Below are 15,335 nucleotides of genomic sequence, written 5' to 3'. Positions count from 1 at the left end.
CTGCATTAACAGGCAGATTGTTTACCTTCTGAGCCACCAAGGAAACCCCAAATGTTTAATACAGTGTTGTTTCAAGTGATCAGGGGTTGGAGAGCATCAAGGCATCCATCCCTGGCAGAATTAAAAGGTGGTAGGGGCAAATGAACATTATGGAATGTTCTATAGCAGTTACAATCAAAAGATCAGTGGTTCATAAAACTTCACAAATAGATCTTAGAAACATAGCGCCAAGTGAAAATAAGCAAGAAACAATGGGATTTATAACATAACACCAATAACAACACTTAAAAATACATATCTACTGGGACTTCCTTGGTGGTCCAGTGGTTAAGAATCTGGCTTCCAATGCAGGGGATGCAGGTTCAATCCCTGGTTGGGAAACTAAGACTCCATATTCCATGGAGCAACTAGAGAAGCCCTCAAGAGATCTCTCATATTGCAACTAAGACCCAGTGCAGCCAAATACATAAATATTTTAAAAAGTTGTTCTGTATCTGGTTTAAAAAAGCATATCTACCAAACAGTGCACATTTACAGGAACACATACATATAAACCAATACACACTAAATATATTAGAATGATCTCCTGTGGGGAAGAAGGTAATGAAAGTGGAGAATGGGGATAAAAAGGGGGTAAAAGGAAAAAAAATACTATTTTATAATAATTTTCCCATTTCTTTTTCCTTTATGTGTACTTCACATTTAAATTGTGCTTTTCCCCCTTCTAAATCAGGAATAAAGCTTCCCACCCACACTATTCTAGGGAGAGAGATGAATATTCACCATCTAACTTTTGAAATTGACATTTATTTTGTGATTCAAGAAGAAAAGGTGGTGGGAATAAATAACTGGGGAATTTAATCCATAAAACTGGGAAAACGGGTTTTATTAATAAAATATGAACTGGGTACATTCATCAGTTAGGGGGATTTATTTAGTTGATGATCTTAATTTGGATGGGGAGAGATTTTCATTAGTAACTTTGCTCACTTTTATGGGAATTAAGTTTTTTTTTCCGTGTACTGCGGGTATGCTTTCACCACTGGATGCAAAATCTGTTGCTCAGACATGATATTTGTGTTTGGTGGTGATTTTTGCATGCCAGTAGCAATGGAACCCGAATTTCCCTGGTGGCTCAGACCATAAAGAATCCACTTACAATGCAGGAGACCCGGGTTCGATCCCCAGATTGGGAAGATCCCCTGGAGAAGGGAATGGCAATCCACTCCAGAATTCTTGCCTGGAGAATCCCATGGACAGAGGAGCCTGGCAAGCTACAGTCCATGGGGTCGCTAAGAGTTGGACATGACTGAGAGACTAACACTTTCACTTTCACAGCAATGGAACCCATGGAGCAATCCTACAGAACAATGAGCTCTAATACTGTTTTCTGTTTCTCTTGGTATTGGCCCTGCGATTTCAGCAGCCTCTGTTTCTTTTCTGAGCTGGTTCTAAGACAAGATTGTGAGCAGCACCTGGGTTCAGCTGAGCCTCCTGAAGAGGTGAGGCCTCTAGCTCAGATGGGTTTGGGGAAAGATCTTGAGCTGGCCTATGATGCAGGGCTCCCTGTGGTCTCTCTAGGCCAGGCCCTCAGAATTGGACATTCCATTCTTGCTCTCTGGTGAGAGGTCAATAGTCCAGAGTGAGGCAGGGAATTCACCATGAGACAGGCTGGGACCTGGGACCCTTCACTGCAATGCTTGTAAACACAAAGAAACTATATTGGACTAAAAATAACTGTGTACATGAGCAATTGGGGCAGACTCTGGACCTAAAGATACAAAGAGACCAAAAGACCCAACCGCCACTTTTGAAGCATGTATAAAGTCACTTCAGTTGTGTCCAACTCTTTGGGACACCATGGAGTGTAGCCCGCCAGACTCCTCTGTCCATAGGATTCTCCAGGCAAGAATACTGGAGTGGATTGCCATGCCCTCCTCCAGGGGATCTTCGAAACCCAGCGATTGAAGAGCCTGGAGCAAAAGCAGGGTGGGCAAAGCACCTAAGCCACTCCTTTGGCCCAACCCATGGACCCACCCCATGTAAGGAACATGTTCACCGGCCCCTCAGGGAGCAAGCAAAGGAACCTACTGTTTGTTCTCGCGCTCCTCTGGTGCAACAGGGACCCCAGTAAAGTCTCCTCTCCTGAATCTTTTGTCTGACCTCCATCAATCTCTATTGATTGGGGAAGGCCAAGAACCCTGGTGGGTAATGACCACAGGGCTTGGTGAGACCTTCTGTGGCATCTCTGGGCAGTGCTGCAAGGCCACACCATCAGACCTGCTGCTAGAAGGCCTGGGGGGCCTTTCAGCAGGAGGACGCCCTTCCAGAGGGGATGCACTTACTTCTCAGACAGGCAGTGGTGGCTGCCCTAATGCCCCACTTCCTCCAACTAGCAGCTGACTATCTCTAGGTAAGCACCCCCTCGACTTACAGAGTCAGTACATTTCAGGAGCTGCAAAGACGCATATGGCAAGTGAGTGTGCAAGGTCTGAAGTGCTAGTTCAGTTACGTACTGAGGTGTGACTCCCCAAAACTTGGTGGCTTCAAATGACAACCATTTTCATTTGCTTGAGGATCTGAGGGTCAGGAATTCAGACAGAGCACAAGTCCTTCTGCTCAGGGACCATCCTGGCATGGGTGACTGGGCTGAATAGGAAGGTCCAAAAAGGCCTCACTCACCCGTCCAGGTGGTTTGTCTCCCTCTCCATGTGTTGGTTCTTCATCTGATCTCTCTCCAGAGGATGGCGTAGACTTCCGTATGGCACTGCAACTGGGTAAGAAAAAGCGGGAGACAAAAGCATTTACTTATCAAGCCTCTGTTTGCATCATGCTTGCTAGTGTCCCATTGGCTAAAGCAAGTCACAGAACCAAGCTCAGAATCAATGTGGGAAGAGATCACACCAGGATATGAATACAGTAAGTCCTCTACATAGGAACCTTCAAGTTGCAGGCTTTCAAGGATGCAAAGGCACCCAGAGAAAGGACAAAGAGAGACAAGAGGAAGAAGCAAAAAGTGAAGAACTGAAGGGATTCATGATGCAGGAAATGGCAAGGGAGTTTTCTTTATTTGAGGAGGCACTGTTAGCTTTTGAGACACAAGACCCAAATGTGGAACAGTACATGAAGGTTGCAGCAGCTGTTCAGAATGCAATCCAGCACTATCATGTCATCTATGATGAGAAAAAAAAAAAAAAAAGAGCTACCACCCAGACATCACTGAATCATTTTTTCAAGAGGGTAGAGAGAATTGTCTCCATAAGGAACCAGAACCTGTGCCATCAACATCAGGCATGAGTGACACCTCAACTTGTCCTCTGTCTTCTATTGCTGATGATCCTTCAGCTCTACCAACTCCTACCTCCTCCATCAGTAACTCTTCTTGCCTGTTCACTCGATGCCATCCCCTATGTGCCGGCTGTTATAATATGCTACTTTACTTTTCAAGGTTGTACTATAAGATTAAAAATGTTTTCTTTATTTTCTGTGTTTGATTTTTATGTATTATTTATGTGAAAAATGCAAGATCAAACCAGTCAACCCTAAAGAAAATAATCCCTGAATATTCATTGGAAGGACTGATGCTGAAGCTGAAACTCCAATACTTTGCCCGTCTGGTATGAAGAGCCAACTCACTGGAAAAGACCTTGATGCTAGGAAAGATTGAAGGCAAAAGGAGAAGGGAGCAAGAGAGGATGAGATGGTTGGATGGCATCACCAACTCAATGGACCTGAGTTTGAGCAAACTCCTAGAGATACTAGAGGACAGAGGAGCCTGGCATGCTGTAGTCCATGGGGTTGCAAACAGTCAGACATGACTTAGTGACTGAACAATATGTGAAAAATATTATAAACCTATTACAGTACGGTACTATATAGCCAATTGTGTTAGTTGGGCATCCAGATTAACTTTGTTGGACTTAGGAACAAATTGGACTTGTGAACATGCTCTAGGACTGGAAACTCTTTGATATTTAGGGGACTTACTATACTAAGAGGCATAGATCTTTGGCAGTCACCAAAGCACCAGTCTACCACAAGTTCTAATTACAGCTCTTACAGCCAGGCAGGACAGCCTACAGGTACAAGGAGAGAGTTTGTCATTTTAGAAAAGTCTAGAGTTCTATCAGCTGCTAAAGAGCTCACCCAGGTTGTGGCATGTGGCTCCAGGGTAACCAGCAGTAAGTCCTCTCTAGCCAATAAGAAGCCTCTAGAACTGGGAGTCAATGAAGTTGTCCTGAACAAGCCCCCAAAGGAACTCAATCGCCAGTTCCAGGAGTCTGGGATGGGATCTAGGCAGGAGAGTAGGAAATGGGAGGATGAATATACGAGCTTACTGGCCCCTTCAGGAGAGCGCCACGTGGCCTCCCAGAAGTCCCTGGCAAGACTGAGCTCTGGTTGCCACAATGTCATCTGTTCATTTAATAGTTCCCATCTTGTTTTGCTTCTCCACTTATCTATCAGGGCTTCCACCCAAATAAGCCACTGATGCTCCAGTGGGGCCTCAGGATCTGCTTCTTGGGAATTCCACGTTAAGACATTGAAGGTTGTGGACCACTGTGTGATCTCATTTCCAGCTGGAAAAGCCCGCGATGTGATCAGTGAGGTAGAGGTGTGGACTTGGTATCAGCCAGGCATGGGCGTGAGCCCCCGCACCCCTGCTCACCAATTCTGTATAGAGAGCTTTCCTTCTCTAAGATGGCCACCAACAAGGCTTCTCATCACTGTGTCCCCACACCATTCCTCTCATCAACAGATGAAGTCTGTTTCTCCTCTCCTTGATTCTAGGCTGGCCCTATAACTTGCTTTGACCTGGAGGGGGGAAAAAGTGATATTCCAGGACCTCTGAGCCCAGACCTTAAAAAGCCTATAGCTTCTACTCTTTTGCCCTTTTGGAAGACAGCTGTCATGTAAAAGCCCTGCCATCCCGCTGGAAAAACTGGCGTGGAGAAAGAGGGTCCCAGCCAGTTCCCAGTTATTTCCAGGGGGGTGGGTACTGGGAGCTTCTGAGATGTCCAGTTGAAAATGTCAAAAGGACAGTAAGATATAATTAACACTTCTGTACTTCTCTGAAGAAGAACCAGGGCCTTGCCTGGCACTTTGGCTTAAAAGCTGCGTTGTGCCATTGGAAGAGCTCACAATTGTAAACGGGCAAGGCTGTATGCGTGTACGGGTACGCGCGTGTGTGGTGTGTGGGCTGAGTGTTTGAAACAGGCTGTGCAGTTTCCCGTGCCCTCGCGGCCTCCCTCCTACAGACCAGGCCTCAGCCACACCTGCCCCCGCGATGCCCAGACTGCGAAACCATCAAGCCTCCAGCACCGCCAGGACCTCCCTCTGCCAGCAGCTAATGTAACACTTGGGACCAGCGCGGGAAGCCTTTGGAACCATCCCGGTGCTAGCTTCTCCTCTAATGCGACCGCAGCTCTCCTGGAGGATGCCCTTCCCCGAGCCCCATGGAGGGGTCGCTGCTCAACCTTGCATAAACGTCCCCCCACCTCAAGGTCTGGAGCTTGGGTCACTATGCTCTGTGGCTTAGCGTCCTCTGCTTCATCACACCACCGGGCCCAGTACAGACAACCAGAAGTGGTGAAATCTAAGCCAGTCACAGAGTTCCGGGTTTCTTGCTAGTTATTGGTGTAGGAGTGAGCATGTGACTCAATTCTGGCCAATGAGATATGAGGGCAGGTCTGCTCAGGAGGTTCTGGGAAAGGATGCTTTGCTCCTTCTGGAAAGGAGACTCTGAAAGCTTTGGCTTATCTCTACTAATGACGGCTGGTGGGCCTGGCTGATTTGTGGAGCTTCTTGCTGCCAACATCTTGGAATTATGAGGGTCAACAATGACTAGAGGAAGCTGAGGCAGAGAGATAGGAGGAACCTTGATAATATGGTTGTATTATTGAGTCCTATTAACCCGGAAGTGAAAGACCTTACCTGCCTCCTGAGAAACGGATACTCAGGTCAAGAAGCAACACTTAAAACCAGACATGGAACAATGCTAAGTTGCTTCAGTCATGTCCGACTCTTTGCAACCCTATGGACTCGGAGCCCACCAGGCTCCTCTGTCCATGGGATTCTCCAGGCAAGAATACTGGAGTGGGGTGCCATGCCCTTCTCCCAACCCAGGGATGGAACCTGTCTCTTATGTCTCCTGCATTGGCAGGCGAGTTCTTTACCACTGGCGTCACCAATCAGTTCAGTTCAGTTCTGTCACAAGTCGTGTCTGACTCTTTGCAACGCCATGGACTGCAGCATGCCAGGCTTCCCTGTCCATCACCAACTCCCAAAAGTTGCTCAAATTCATGTCCATTGAGTCGGTGATGTCATCCAACCATCTTACACTCTGTTGTCACCTTCTCCCACCTTCAATGTTTCCCAGCATCAGGGTCTTTTCCAGTGAGTCAGTTCTTCTCATCAGGTGACCAAAGTATTGGAGTTTCAGCTCCAGCATCTGTCCTTCCAATGAACATTAAGGACTGATTTCCTTTAGGATGGACTGGCTGGATCTCCTTGCAGTCCAAGGGACTCTCAAGAGTCTTCGCCAACACCACAGTTCAAAAGCATGAATTCTTCTGCACTCAGCTTTCTTTATAGTTCAACTCTCACATCCATACATGACTACTGGAAAAACCATAGCTTTGACTAGATGGACTTTTGTTGGCAAAGTAATGTCTCTGCTTTTTAATATGCTGTCTAGGTTGATCATAGCTTTTCTTCCAAGTAGTAATTTCATGGCTGCAGTCACCATCTGCAGTGATTTTAGAGCCCCAAAAAATAGTCTCTCACTGTTTCCATTATTTTCCCATCTATTTGCCACAACGGACTGGTTCAAAATTGGGAAAGAAGTACATCAAGGGTGTATATTGTCACCGTGCTTATTTAACTTTTGCCAGGAGAAATATTCGGAGAAGGCAATGGCACCCCACTCCAGTACTTTTCCCTGGAAAATCCCGTGGGCAGAGGAGGCTGGTAGGCTGCAGTCCATGGGGTCACTGAGTTGGACACGACTGAGCAACTCCACTTTCACTTTTCACTTTCATGCATTGGAGAAGGAAATGGCAACCCACTCCAGTGTTCTTGCCTGGAGAATCCCAGGGATGGGGGAGCCTGGTGGGCTGCCGTCTATGGGGTTGCAAAGAGTCGGACACGACTGAAGTGACTTAGCAGTTAGCAGGAGAAATATTAACAACCTCAGATATGCAGATGATACCACTCTAAGGGCAGAAAGCAAAGAGGAAATAAAGAGCCTTTGATGAGGGTGAAAGAGGAGAGTGAAAAGGCTGGCTTATAACTCAACATTCAAAAAACTAAGACCATGGCATCCAGTCCCATCATGTCATGGCAAATAGATGGGGAAATAGTGGAAATGGTGACAGATTTTCTTTTGTTAGGCTCTTGAATCACCGCAGATGGTGACTGCAACCATAAAATTAAAAAAACACTTTCTCCTTGGAAGGAAAGCTATGACAAACCTAGGCAGCATATTAAATAGCAAAGCCATCACTTTGTCAACAAAAGTATGTATAGCAAAGCTATGGTTTTTCCAGTAGTCATGTATGGATGTGAGAGTTGTACCATAAAGGAAGGCTGAGCACCGAAGAATTGATGCTTTTGAACTGTAGTACTGGAGAAGACTCTTGAGAGTCCCTTGGACAGCAAGGAGATCCAATCAGTCAATCCTGAAGGAAATCAACCCTGAATATTCATTGGAAGGACTGATGCTGAAGCTGAAACTCCAATACCTTGGCCACCTGATGCAAGGAACCAACTCACTGCTAAAGACCCTGATACTGGGAAAGATTGAAGGCAGGAAGAGAAGGGGCGACAGAGGATGAGATGGTTGGATGGCATCACCAGCTCAATGGACATGAGTTTGAGCAAAGTCTGGGAGATGGTGAAGGACAAGGAAGCCTGGCGTGCTGCAGTCCATGGGGTTGCAAAGAGTAAGACACGACTTAGCAACTGAGCAATGAAAAACAACATTAACCTGAAAGCTCTTTTACTTCTGGATGTATAATATGAGGGTGTGTTGTTTGTTACTTCTAGTCACCCTAGTGAGGCAGCCCTAGGCTTCTTTCCCACCTCCGGGGGTGGCCTCCCTGGAGGCCTCCCCTGTGAACTCAGCCACCTGTGTCAATCTAGAAGGTCAGAGTCCCCCCTGGGTGTGCTACTGCCAAAATCTGCCTGCCAGGTTGAATACTCACTGCAGAACAGGTGTGGGTTCCGGTTTTGGTGTCACCCCTTCCTCACTGTACTGCCCTGACTTGTCTATCATCATCCTCTCTGAGCTTCAGTTTGTCTGTCTGCAGAATGGGGGCAACACCTCTCCCACAGGGTTGGCGGGAGAATCAAATGCGAGAGGCTTTTTACACGGTCCAGGGTAGGAGGCTGTGCTCCGTTCCTTCCACGGTTCCTTCACCATGATAGCCGCGGGCTCTCTCTCATCATTATAGTCCCTATCTTCCTGGAAGTCCCAGAGCCTGACTGTTTCATTGCCCCATGGACACACTGGTGGGCACCAGTGTTTAGAACATGCACCTCTCAGCGCTATGAGATTCCTGCCTAAGCTTGGCTCTCTTGTCCTCTCTGTTCAATTCTGACCTGGCAGACCAGTGAGAGTTATCTGTTTGATCCTGTCGACAACCAAAATAGAAACTCCAATCCAGCTACCCTGGATACAGCTTGTCACTGTCTTTAGAGGACACACATAGTGATGGGCTTGCTTCAAATTCTCTCTAGTAAAGGAAGGAGTCTCGGAAGCTAGATGTTGAGTCACTTCATCCAGGTGTGTGGTGGCAGAAGGATGCATGATGATAAACTGGGGGATGGGTGGAATGCCCCCCTTTGCCATGCAGAAAGCTGTTTGCTAGTCGTACCTGTACTGCACTCCAGTATATTTTGCTCAGATTAATGGGAGCCATCATTTAAGAAAAATATACTCAGGGACTTTCCTGGTGGTCCAGTGCTTGGGAGTCCACCTTCCAGTGCAGGGAACGTGGGTTCAATCCCTGGTCAGGGAACTAAGATCCCACAAGGGGCAGGGCAACCAGGCCCACTCACTGCAACTACTGAGCCCACACGTTCTAGAAGCACCACAACGAAGACCCTTCGTGCTGCAACTAGGACCTGATGCAGCCAAGGAAATAAATATTTTTTTAGAAGTGCTAGGATGGCACATCCAACACTGCCAGTGCTCGAAGCCACTCTGCGAAGCCAAGATTGTTGTGTCCCTTTTATGCATGAGGAAATGGAAGCTGCAGAGAGGGTTAATAGTTTGTCCAAAGGCACTCAGCTGCAGAGTGCCCGCCCCAAGCTCTGCTCACAACACCATACTGTCTCCACCTCAGTCATGGACAGTTCCCATCCCTGCCTCCTGTCCCTGGCCTCCCTGGGTTCTGACAGGCACAGCTGGTTAAAGTGAAATTCACTCAGTCATGTCCAACTCTTTGCGACCCCATGGACTGTAGCCTACCAGGCTCCTCTGTCTATGGAATTCTCCAGGCAAGAATACTGGAGTGTTCTTTCCACTGCTGTTTCTTTTCCAGGGGATCTTCCCAACCAAAAGATCGAACCGGCATCTTCTGCATTGCAGGCAGATTGTTTACTGTCTGAACCACCAGGAAAGCCCAAGAACACTGAGTGGGTAGCCTATCCCTTCTCCAGGAGATCTTCCTGACCCAGGAATCGAATCGGGGCTCCTGCATTACAGGCAGATTCTTTACCAGCTGAGCTACCAGGGAAGCCCTGACCCCTTTGAGACTCATCGTTGTTAAACAGACTCAGGGAACAATGTGCCAAGTGTTCCCAGGGGCCCCTGTGTCTGTGCTGACTGAGTCCCCACTTTGATGCCTACTTCTTAGTCTGACATTTGCCCTGCTAAAAAAAATCAGAAAGCATCTGGGACATACAAGCAGAGTCTTCCCCAGGCCACCTGTTGATCTCCATCAGCCAGTCACCATCCCTCAAGCCTTCTAACTGGCCTGTGCTTCCAATCATCCTGCCACAAGGATGGTGTCCAGCACTGGGGCATGGGCTACTCCACTGTTGGGACCCTGGAGCTCAGGCAGTCCTTCTGTCTTGTTTAAAGTCCCAGAATTCTGTTACCAGAAGTTCCCTTGAGAGTATCCTGCCTTTACTGATGTTTCTCTGTCGATATCCAGCCTCCAAATATAAAGGCAGGAAGCATTGCTCTGCAAGAAATGATACTCACCTAGATTACTGATGGAAGAATGGTCTTTACCCATCTTGCCCACTCCTACACTGCAGAGAGGAGACCTAGGCCCAGAAAGGGAAGAAGCACAGGGTCTCCTTGACCCAGAGTAAAATCTAGAACCCAAATCAGGTGGCAGCTATCGATTATCAGGACATCTATTTGTGATTAGCAACTGGAATGGTTTACAGAAGCTAATGCTATAAAAATGTGGGGCTAGAGCACTGTGGCCAGACTGGGACTCACCTAGATAGGTTTTTCACCACCTAAAAAAAGTACCCTTTCTTCAGGCAGACCTAGCTCCTCGCAAGGCAAAGGCCCAGCAAGCATACCAAAGACCAGATTTCAGGTCCTGCTTGCCCTTCCAGCTGAGCATATTTGTGCAGTGAAGCACCTGAACAACTGTACATGGCAGTCCTGCACATGGAGCACTGAAGTTATTTGCTCAAGAGTCTGTTTCTTTTACCAGAATGAGGGCTTAAGAGGGGAGTTCTGTTTCATTAATCTTTGTATTTCCCCCCTCTTGGCAAAAAGCCTGGCACAAAGGGGCTCATGGAAGCTTGCTGAATTAATGAATGCATGAAAAAAAAATGAGTGGATAAATAAATGATTCACTCTCCCAACTTCACTACTTCCCTTTTATATATTCACTTAAGCAACCCTCATCTGTATCTTAGTTAACTTTCTATAAGTTTTAATAACATTCTCCATATCAGGGTACCCATGCAACAGGGAAGCACCAACTTCTGCTTCTGTCCTCCTGACAGGAGTGCTGAGGAGATGGTTGGAAGTAACAACAGTTTTCTTATCTCCTTGGAGAAGGATCCAAGCTATTACTGAGATTTTATAGATGAGATCCCCACTGTTCTCCATCAACTCATGTGTTGGAGCTTCTGTCTCCCTGGTTCTGCATTGCTGACTGGCTGAGGTTATTCTGGGCATTTCTTCAAGTGTCACCAGTAACTTAGAACTCACCAGTGACAAGCTGGCAGATTCACTTACAGAATGCAGCTCTTGAAAACGACTAATGATGCTGCGAAGAGACAGGAGGCAGGAGCCAGCAGTATTTGGTCTTCAGTTTAAGGCATAAATATCTGAAAACAAGAAATTCCTTGGAGCCAGCCTCCCAGATGGAACATTTAGTACTTGGGTTACATAAAGAGCCACAGAAGTCGAGAGGTCAGGGCAGAGATGTAGTGAGGTGTGGGTGGTGTGTGTGTCGGGGGGTGGGTGCTGGGTCCCCAGAGGAGTGAACATCGCAGGGGGTGGGGTGGAAGGGGTCGAGGGCATGACCCAGTTGACTGTGAGTGGTGAGTGCTGAACTTCCTTCCATGCACTGTCCTGTAACCCTTCTGAGGTCAGAGCACAGTGCCAGGCACTGCAGGGAGAAGGGGGGAGGGTGGAGGGAACTTTGAATGTGGCAGGATTTCAAAAATGAGCAAATCAATGGTACTTCATGATACTGCAGGGCTTCCCTGGTGACTCAGAAGGTAAAGAACCTTCAATGTCAGCAACCTACAATGCAGGTTCGACACCTGGGTTGGGAAGATTCCCTGGAGAAGGGAATGGCAATCCACCCTAGTATTCTTGCCTGGAGAAACCCGTGGACAGAGGACCCTGGCCGACCACAGTCCAAAGGGTCGCAGAGTCAGATACAACTAAAGTGACTGAGCACCATGATACTGCAGATTCATTTGAAAGAGAAAGCCTCATAAAGCAGTATGAGAGGAATCTCCCCTTTCTCCTCTCCCAAGAGCCAGCAGGGCTGTCTTTGAGATCTGCCCTAGGGCAATGGGGAGAGGCTTTTAATTTTTCAAGACTAGGCTCTGGGCATGTACAGATGTGAGAGTTGGAGCATAAAGGAGGCTGAGCACCAAAGAATTGATGCTTTCAAACTGTGATGCTAGAGAAGATTCTTGAGAGTCCCTTGGACAGCAGGGAGATCAAACCAGTCAATCCTAAAGGAAATCAATCCTTAATATTCATTGGAAAGACTGATGGCTGAGGCTGAAGCTCTAATACTTTGGCCACCTTATGCGAAGAGCTGACTCATTGGAAAAGACCCTGATGCTGGGAAAGATTGAGGGTAGGAGGGGAAGGGGTCAACAGAGGATAAGATGGTTGGATGGTATCACCGACTCAATGCATATGAGTTTCAGCAGACTCTGGGAGATAGTGAAGGACAGGGAAGCCTGGTGTGCTGTTGTCCATGGGGTTTCAAAGAGTCGGACACGACTGAGCGACTGAACAACAACAACATATTTTGTTAGACTTATACCTAAGTGTATGGGCCTCCCTGATGGCTCAGTGGGTAAAGAATCTGTCAGCAACGCAGGAGATGCAGGTTTGACCCCTAGGCCGGGAAGATTCCCCTGGAGCAGGAAATGGCAACCCAATCCAGGATTCTTGCCTGGAAAATCCCATGACAGAGGAGCTTAGCAGGCTTCAGTCCAAAGTGTCGCAAAAAGTCGGACACAACTGAGCACAGAGGGGTGTGTGTCTGTGTCTGTATATATATGTATGTATGTATATATATATATATACACACACCTAAGTGTGACCTGTCTACTCAACTGGGCTAAGGGATGCTCAGATGGCCTGGGTGTGTCTGTGATGGTGTTTCTGGAAGAAATTAGCATTTGAATCAGTAGACTGAGCAAAGAACATAGACTGCCCTCAGAAATGCTGGTGGGTATCATCCATCTGTGGAGGTCATGAATAGAACAGAAAGGTAGAGGAAAGATGAATTTTCCCTCTGTCTGAGCTTGGACATCTATCTTCTCTGCTCTTGCATATTGGTTCTTAGGCCTTCAGAATCAGACAGGGTCTTACACTGTTGGCTCCATTGGTTCTCAGGGTTTGAATTCAGACTAAATTCTACCACCAGCTTTCTTGGTTCTCCAGACTAATACACTAAGTCTTTCTCTCTCTGTCTTTTTTTTTCACACTAGTAAATGACACTATTTTTAATCTTGTTTTTCATGTATTTACTGCAGTTTTATAGAAATGTAATTGATTTTTGTATATTGATCTTGTAACCTGTAACCTTGATGTACTCATTTATTAGTTCTAAGATTTTTTTCTCTTTGTAGATTCCTTGGGATAGTCCATGAGACCATCAAGTAATCTGCAAATAGGTATAGTTTTATTTTTACCTTTCTGACCTATATCCATTCTATTTTCTTTTCTTGCCTTTGAGCTATGTAGGACTTCCAGTAGTATGTTGAATTGTTCAAATAAGAATTACTGCCAGTTCTGCCACTTCCCTGGTGGTCCAGTGGTTACAACTTCATCTTCCAATGCAGGGGGTGTGGGTTTGATCCCTGGTTGGGGAGCTAAGATCCCACATGCCTCTTGGCCAATATATAAAAATAATAAAGGGTTTCTTCTAGTGATGCAAGGTAGGTTCAATATTTGAAAGTCAATCAACCATATTAACAACCTATCATATCAATAATCTATCATATTAACATGCTAAGGAGAAAAATCATTAAAAATTCACATTTTAATATCAACCAATACACAAAAAGCACTCATTTTAATGTATATTTGCCTTTATGACTCACCCACCTATTGGAGAATGGTCATTAAAGAAACACAGAGACTTTGATTTTGAGATGTCAGAATCCTTTGACCCACTTAGGTGACCATGGGTAAGGGTATATGCTCTGCTAAAGACAAGATGGGCAGTGGCAAGATCCTTACATTCTGGACATAAGAACCCAGTGCCATTTTGGACTTGAGTCCCAGTGTCCATAAAGCTTGGAGGAAAGTGTTGGTTCCAAGAAGGAGCAGAAAGCTCCCCTCTGCTCCTCAGTGCTCAGAATTGCTGTAATTCAGTCTCCTGCAAGAGACAGTCCATGCTTTTATTTAGGAAGCCATGTACCAAAATCCACACCAGGAAACATCAATAGAATTGGAAGGGTTTGGACAGTTTGAAGCAAAAGTCTCTTATATCCCACATGGACCTGCGACTGATGAACTAGCTGGTTGAAGACTGAAAGGTCCCAAGTCGTAGGCAAACATCAACCCACCATGGCTAAGAAAAAACCTCTAGCAGATTCAACCTTCTTCCCTGACAGATGGCAGATAGCAACCAGTGACCCAGAAAAAAATATGAATGGCCCCAAAGCTCAGACTTTGTTATGATATGACTCTGGATTCTGCCCTCAGGTTCATGCATAAAATGGCCTTTTGTGTACCTCTGTCATATCTGCCATCCAGGGCAGACAGAGCATCTCCCTGTGAGCCTCAGAAATCCCGTCCCAGGGACCAAGAGTGTTTTTTTTTCACAATACGTCACACCCACTGGATGTGAGGGAGGGACATAGCAGGGTAGCAATCAGCACCTGCCGCAGAAACTCTGTGGAAACCCTGAAGTTGCTGTGTTTGGATGTGACCTGCCACACACTGGCATGTCATTCCAGGCAGTCAGTTCCCCTTTCTGAGCCCTCATTTCTTTACCTGTCGAGTAAGGTTGGCAGGAAGCGGGATCTCCAAGAAAGCCTGCATCTTAAACAAAGGATGGTTCAGCTTTTTTAATACTTATTTCTGATTTTTAAAATTTATTTATTTGGCTGTGCCATATCTTAGTTGAGGCATGCAGGATCTAGTTCTCTAACCAGGAGTTGAACCCAGGCCCCCTGCATTGGGAGCTCAGAGTCTTAGCTGCTGGACCAGGGAAGTCCCCAGGGATGGCTCCAGTTTGAGCCACACATACCACATACAGAAGGCAAAGCCATTCTGTTCACATCCCTGGTACTGAAACAACTCTGGAAATGGAAGACAAATGTCTACTGTGTTCTAGCCATAATCTTTTAGATTCATTTGTGATAGAGCTCAGTCTATACCAACTTAGACTCTGAAGCCGACCTGGGGATTCATTTTCAGCCTCTGGGCCATGAAAAGAGGCTCCTCCTTCTTGCCCGTGTATTCCAGGAATTGTACAAAGTATAAGGTTTGATATATACACTGCTGCTGCTGCTGCTGCTAAGTCGAGTCAGTCGTGTCCAACTCTGTGTGACCTCAGAGACGACAGCCCACCAGGCTCCCCCGTCCCTGGGATTCTCCAGGCAGGAACACTGGAGTGGGTTGCCATTTCCTTCTCCAATGCAATAGAAAGTGAAAA

The sequence above is a fragment of the Bison bison genome, unplaced genomic scaffold (assembly GCF_000754665.1).
Source record: "Bison bison bison isolate TAMUID 2011002044 unplaced genomic scaffold, Bison_UMD1.0 scf7180017864181, whole genome shotgun sequence".
Taxonomy (NCBI): domain Eukaryota; kingdom Metazoa; phylum Chordata; class Mammalia; order Artiodactyla; family Bovidae; genus Bison; species Bison bison.
Note: the sequence above shows the minus strand (reverse complement) of the source record.